Source organism: Octopus bimaculoides, chromosome 6, assembly GCF_046866305.1.
Source record: "Octopus bimaculoides isolate indiv1 chromosome 6, ASM4686630v1, whole genome shotgun sequence".
NCBI classification, from domain to species: Eukaryota; Metazoa; Mollusca; class Cephalopoda; order Octopoda; family Octopodidae; genus Octopus; species Octopus bimaculoides.
The window spans coordinates 35,655,539-35,663,038 of NC_142933.1; the positions used below are offsets into that span (position 1 = coordinate 35,655,539).

At 34.0% G+C, this 7,500-nt stretch overlaps 1 long non-coding RNA gene across 3 annotated transcripts in view; it reads left to right on the forward strand.

Annotated features, from left to right (window-relative positions):
- Positions 1 to 7,269, forward strand: part of LOC106867731 (uncharacterized) — a 12,803-nt gene extending 5,534 nt beyond the window's left edge. For 2 of the 3 annotated variants that reach the window (XR_016242214.1, XR_016242215.1), the window contains one exon: positions 5,161 to 7,269. This is a non-coding gene — a long non-coding RNA (uncharacterized LOC106867731). The remainder of the gene's footprint in view (positions 1 to 5,160) is intronic. The other variant, XR_001409179.3, reaches the window with a different exon arrangement.
- Positions 7,270 to 7,500: the final 231 nt, after the last annotated feature.

Here is a 7,500-nt window from a genome sequence, read left to right on the forward strand (position 1 = left end):
CACACTCTACGCAAAACACTTTCAATACAGTAAACATAAGAGCACCACAGCAAACCACAGCACATACCCAAGGCGCACAGAGCTGCGCTCGGTAGTGAAGTGAAAGCACGTTATAAAAATAAAACTACTGAATAATAATAATAATAACAATAATAATAATAGGCATCTAAGGTTACTTGTTGTAGCCCGATGTTAGGATTTTTTTCTTTTCTTTCCAACAGTCTAATCTGTTGTGTATATATGAATAATAAAAAAAATAAAAAATAAAAAAATAAAAGATAATAAGAACAGCAACAACAACAATAATGATAGTGATAATAACAATAAGGGGAACAGTAGCAATAACAATAATAACAACAATATTGATGTTAATAACAATTGCAACATCACCAACAACAATAGCTACAACAGTAAAAACAACAATTAAAACAGCAACATATACAACTACCACAGTAGCAGCAGCAGCAGCAGCAGCCGCCACAACAAAAACAACGACGACGACGACGACGGCGACGACGACAGCGACGACGGCAACAATAATAATCTTTTCTTATATTGGTACAAAGCCTAAAATTTCGGGGGAAGGAGTAAGTCGATTACACCGACCCCAGTACTTGACTGGTACTTATTTTATCGACCCCGCACCCCTACTCAAAGGATGAAAGGCAAAGCCGATCTCGGCGGAATTTAAACTCGGAACGTAAAGACAGACGAAATGCCGCCAATCATTTTTACCCTGTGAGCTAACGATTCTGCCCGCTCACTGCCTTAATAATAATAATAATAATAATAATAATAATAATAATAATAATAATAATAATAATAATAATATTTTAATCTAGAGCTGCTTCTATTGCATAATTCGAATATATACATATGCACACACATATTTACATATATATACTGTATGTATTGAGTCCCTTTTCTCCTACATATACATTGATTTCAAACTTTGGCACAACACACAATATACTATATACTAAAATACACAATATACTAGACAAAATGAAATTGTCTTGAAATTGCTGGCCTTGTGCCAAAGTTTGAAATAATAATAATAATAATAATAATAATAATAATAATAATAATAATAATAATAATAATAATGCATGTCCTCAGCAGTCACTGCCCATGTTTCACTGCCATGAAGCATGGCTGTTCGTACACATGCATCATACAGTCTGCCTTTTACTCTGAGTGAGAGGCCCCTTGTCACCAGCAGAGGTAAGAGCTCTTTGAACTTTGCCCCACAGCAAACTACAGCACATACCCAAGGCGCACAGAGCTGCGCTCGGTAGTGAAGTGAAAGCACGTTATAAAAATAAAACTACTGAACAATAATAATAATAATCATAGGCACACGCCAGAAAACGTCACAGAAAATGAGAAAGCAACCATACTCTGGGATATGCCTATACACAGACATAGAGAATTTAAGGCCAATGTACCGGATATAGTTGTCAGAGATCATCACGAAAAAATGCTTTCTAATCGATGTATCAATACCAACAGATGATAACGTTTCTCCGAAAGAAATGGAGAAACTTTCAAAATACAAAGACCTGGAAATAGAGATAACTCGAATGTGGAGTCTAAAAACAGAAACAATTCCTATCATAGTAGGCGCAGTAGGTATGATAAAAAATGTTCAAATACATAACAAAAACACCAAGAGCGACAAATATATATAACATACAAAAATAGCACTACTAGGCACCACACACATCCTACGTAAAACACTTTCAATACAGTAAAAATGAGAGCACCACAACAAACCACAGCACATACCCAAGGCACACAGAGCTGCAGTGAAAGTACATGATAAAAATAAGACTACTGAATTATAATAACTAGCAAACGCACCCCTCGTCCATTAGACGGTTTGTATAGGTGAAGAGTGTTAACTTAGATGGCGTTAAGTTGTGAAGATGTTTGGTGATTGTATGGAGTTGTTACTTTTGGTTAAGGCATTAAAGATTCCTGAGACGTTAAAGCTGTTGACTGTTTCTTCTAAATAAGGAAAATTGATTGATAGTGAATCTTAACACAGTGAACTTTTTCAAAATTGTCATGAGGCCAATAAAATGAAGGAAAGCTGTTCAGCCCACAATATATACAACTTCCAGTGAAATCGGACATCATAATTAATCTTAAAGTTTTTGCACTCAAACACTTTCACAATGTACTCTTCCATAGTACATACCTCATGTTGACACCTATACGTTTTATCTCCAAAGTGAATGCTGCAAGTGATATTTAAGCAATAAAGAGTTCTTTGGCTTTCGCATTTGACGACTGTTGCATTACGTATTTTATTTCGATTTTCAATGGCGTAGTGGTAAGAACTACGAGATAAGTAACATTAGTTTCGAATAAAAATATAAATGGAAGTTTTAATCACCCGATGGACAGGCAAACAGAAACTGCTACCCAATAAAGGCGCAAAAATGCTCAGGGAAGTCTCTTCTCTCAAAAACTGACACAAAAAGAGTTGAAACTCGGAGGGTGAAATAACACAATGTGCAATAAAATAACATAAGGCATGTTTTTTGCAAATCAATTTTATCTCAAAAATTGAACAATACCGCTTATTTTTTAAAGTTGGATGAGAAACGTTAGGCAATGTTTTAGATGTAACCCCACCCCAAAATGTTCATGTTTTATAAGCAATCAATTAGTCTTTTCTACTTTCAGTTGAATTTTGTTGAGAATATCTTCAGAAAATTGAGTAATCACCAGTTATTTATTTGCTTTATTTTCACTTTTTTGCTCACTTAAAGTAACTGTCTTTTCTTAGTAGTTTTTCCTGTCAGCTGGTTTATTGCACGAAAAACAGACATAAGAACACATTTGACCGCGAATGCACTTGGTTGATTACAGTTAATTAAAGTTAGGGTGATATTGATTTTTTTAGCCACTTACAAACGTGTGAAAACGCAGAAATAAATATAGTTTTTCGCGGTCTAATATTTAAATCAAAATGAGACTGTATTTACAAATAACAAGCTTTATTTACATATATCTGTCATTTAAATGTGAAAACGTAGAAATAAATTGTTTAGAACGTCGGTTAATGAACAGGATGGCGGAAAAAACAGGACAAAAGGATTACAAAAATAGCGATTCTCACTTTGAAACTGACAATTTTGAAAATCTTTAGATTACGGAACGTCCCGCTTTCTCATGTATCCATGTTTAAGACTTCAGCGCGATCTGATGAACAATATTCGAGTTATAAGCGCACAAAAAGCAGACAGAACGGGATTTATATATAAGATAATAATAATAATAATAATAATAATAATAATAATAATAATAATAATAATAATAATAATAATAATGATAATGATAATAATAATAATAATAATACTCTATTTTACTCTCTTTTACTTGTTCCAGTCATTTGACTGCGGCCATGCTGGAGCACCGCCTTTAGTCGAGCAAATCGACCCCAGGACTTATTCTTTGTAAGCCTAGTACTTATTCTATCGGACTCTTTTGCCGAACCGCTAAGTTACGGAGACGTAAACACACCAGCATCGGTTCTCAAGCGATGTTGGGGGGGGGGGGCACTGGCACACACACACACACACATACATATATACGACGGGCTTCTTTCAGTTTTCGTCTACCAAATCCACTCACAAGGCTTTGGTCAGCCCGAGGTTATAGTAGAAGGCACTTGCCCTAGGTGCTACGCAGTGGGTCTGAACCCTGAACTATGTGGTTGGTAAGCAAGCTACTTACCACACAGCCACTCATGTGCTTATAATAATGATAATAATAATAATAATAATAATAAACCATAAGAGCATCACAGCAAACTACAGCACATACCCAAGTCACACAGAGCTGCGCTCGGTAGTGAAGTGAAAGCACGTTATAAAAATAAAACTACTGAATAATGATAATAATAATAATAATAATAATAATAATAATAATAATAATAATGATGATGATAATAATAGAAATTGAAGACCTCACATTCATTGGTGTTGGATGTTGACACAGTCATAAAAGAACTCGAACAGGAACAAACTATGCTTTAATAATTCCATACACTGCGACTAATATGCTTAAGCAGGAATTTCAACTTGTATGGATAGTTTTCTTCTTAAAGATAAACCATCTACTATATACAATTGATAACCGGTATTTGCAGAAGTGTTTCTTGAGAACATAGGTCGGGTTTTAATCCAATGTAGATATAATGACTTACAATATATATTTAGTAAACAATTTTAGAGAATTTCGAATGTGTTTTGATTTAGTCAAATTTTTAATGCATGGAGTTAAATGAATTATTTAGAGCATCAGAGAATTCTTCAAATTTTAATCACCCCGGAGTGACCCCACATCATATTTTAATTATTTTGCGGGACAGAAATATTTGTAAACAAATCTATACGTCGTTTCGAAACGGCATATATAATACTGGACAAATTTCTTCATTTCTAAAAAAAAAATGTTCATAAAGTAATGGTAGCTAGAAATTAATGATATGAACACTAAATTATCTTCTCATTTATAAACTCACATCCATTTACTGAACTAAATAAGAGGGAAAAAAAGACGCTCATGACAATGTTTAGTAACATACAAAATAGGACTTATTTATATGAGAATAATTTTATCAACTTTCATTTTTAATGATGAAATTATTCTCATGTCAGTAAGTCCCATTTGTACGTTAGTATACATTGGCATGAGCTCTTTTGTTGTTCAGTAAATGAATGCGAGGTTATAAATATGAGAAGGTAGTGTTCTTTAGCAAAATCATGAAAATGACTTTTATATCAATCTTGCAATAACCTAAGATTTTTTCAGCATATTGTATGTTTTCCATTATCCTCTACCCCTACATTCTGCTCTTTATGCGCAGAGTGAATGCACTAAAACTGATTTTTTAAAGTCATAAACTGGTTCAAATTCTCATTTTCTTGCTGAGATGAACAGTTTAATTTCATCAGAATAATTTGGTGTCATTTACTAAGCTAAATAATTTGTTTTTGCTTTGTGGTTTTAAATTTAGGCAATTTAAACGGCTGCTTACATTATATAAGAATAGTAAATAAAATAGTTAAATGTCACATGCTCTTTCTTTGCTCAGTTCATTTTTCTCTATTGGAAAAATTATGAAGTTTTTTTTTTATTTTTCAGTTTCCAAAATCTACTCGGAACATGTCCTCGAGAAAGCCGGTGCCTCTCACAATAGACGCTAAAATGACCATCAGTTCCTCTAATGAAAATTCTTACCTAAGCTATATCACATATATCGGCAGATTCACCCAAATCTAAAGTCTATAAAATTCGAACATAGGAATTTAAATACTTTACGAGAGAGTTGTGTCTCCTGTGTTGTTTAGCAAAGAAATCTCGTCTACTTTTACGATGTTTTTATCACAAAGACATCTTGCAAATATCTGGCAACAAGGGCCCAAGAATTTCTTCTCTATGGGAGAAACACTTCCGGTTTTTGGTTAATGCTAAATCAATTCCATAGAATGGTTTATGACCGCCGTTAAATCAATTTCCTCGCAAAAAGTTTCATTTATATCAACAAATATATTTTGTCTTCTTTTAATTCCTTCCTTTTGTTAATCACATATTCGTTCTGTAATTCTGTCGCAAACACTGGTTTCAATTTTCCTTTTATTTCAGTCCCATGTTGTGTTTTGTCTATTAAGGTCATGTCTTCTTTTATATGAGAAGCTATTTTCACAAACAATGCACTATTGTTTTTCTGAAGGCTCCGCTATAAAAAGAATGAGTTTCCCACTGTCTATTGAAGTCATGCTCATTATTACTTTCTGTTTTGTTTCGTTTTTTTTCTTCTTTTTTTTGCTCTGTGATGGATAAAAAAAATAAAAACAAGACTTTATTTTGTAAAAAGCGGAAAATGTTCAGATGACGAATAAAGCACAGCGCTGTGACGAAGGTATAACGAAGGTGTAAATTGACCAGCAAATGCTGCTACCACTTCAGGATCAAACAGATATCAAACGTTTATTAAACAATCATAGACGGATATACAAAGTAGCATCCTTAATCATCCATTATCTCACTTTTGGCTTAGACACCATCAATCGGTCAATCTTACCTCATAGTTTCTTATATAATTTTATTTTTCGAAGTAGCTAAGTATTCCACTGACACCTATCCTTAAGTAACTCTCAACTACAATCGGCATATCATAATGTGATAAGATTGAACCTTTAAATACTCGTATAATCCATTCGACGAACTTTCACATCCTTTCTGTCTAACCAAGGATACATCAGGCACTTTCCTACTTATTGGGGGTCATAAAGTTCTTAATTATGGTCGGTGGGGGGTTGCAATTTTAAGGGATATAAATTGTGCCTTTACTTTTCTTCCTGTAGTGCTTGCTTGTCTTTAAGCCTAGTTTTGTTCAAGAAGTTGGTTATCATTAAGTTAGTGACGATGGTCATTTAAACTAGTCTTCTTATATATTCCTGTGAAATCATTTCTAAATCTATTTACAATGTGACAATTCGTAACACATGATAATGCTAAGAGGACTGATAAATGTTCGGATGCCGCAAAAGATAAACAGTTCTTCAATATCCGCCACTTCAGGTACACCATAGCTCCCGTAGAGTCGTCGAACAACGACCTGTCATCGTTTTCGTTATACCGTCGTGGTGTAACAATGATTTCCTATCGTTTAATTTCGATCCTGATACCTAGATCGGTATTTATGGTAAATTTCCTTCTGAAATCCGTAACTTTCATGATAAGGAACTTAAATATGGAAGGAATTGGGTCAAGCCGCAAGACAACTCGCTTTCAATGCCGTGGAACAACTTTTAGATCCATGTGCTTGTAGATTCAACTGTAGGTCCATTTTTATAGTCTTGTAATGCTTCTAATCTTGAATCTGAAAGCGTCAACAAACATTTACTATTCTTAATTTGCTTTTAGATGTATTAATTTACCTATACTGGGGGTTAGAGATGATTTTGGCTTTGTAATCGTTAATGTAATAGGACATTGTATCATAGCTAGGCGATCAACGCGGTCTTCTATTTTTAGTTAGGGACTAATTCCCTTACTTCTGTGTTTATGGCGTTGTATGCGATAGAGTGATTTTATTAGTTAAGAGATTAGTGAGTGTGATGGTGTGTTCTTTATTTTGTCTGCAAGATACGTAAAAGATTTAATGTGGTTATTCAACACATTTTGGAAGAAACTGGTGCAATGTCAAAATCGTACCCCTATAACAGAAGAATAAACTTGGATATCAAATTTTTGAGTTTTTGAATTGAGTTAATTACGTATTTCGAATCCGTACTTGTCCGTAGATTTTCCGGTAATACCTTTCTCGTAGACTACAATTAACAGTGATAAACTAGGACTGAGATGCCTCCAACTTCACCGCAGTAGTACAAGAACAGAAGTCCATAAACCTGTAGCAAATCTGATCACATGACCAGCCTTAATCAATGAAAACCGATTTACACTTGACTCCTTCTTTCA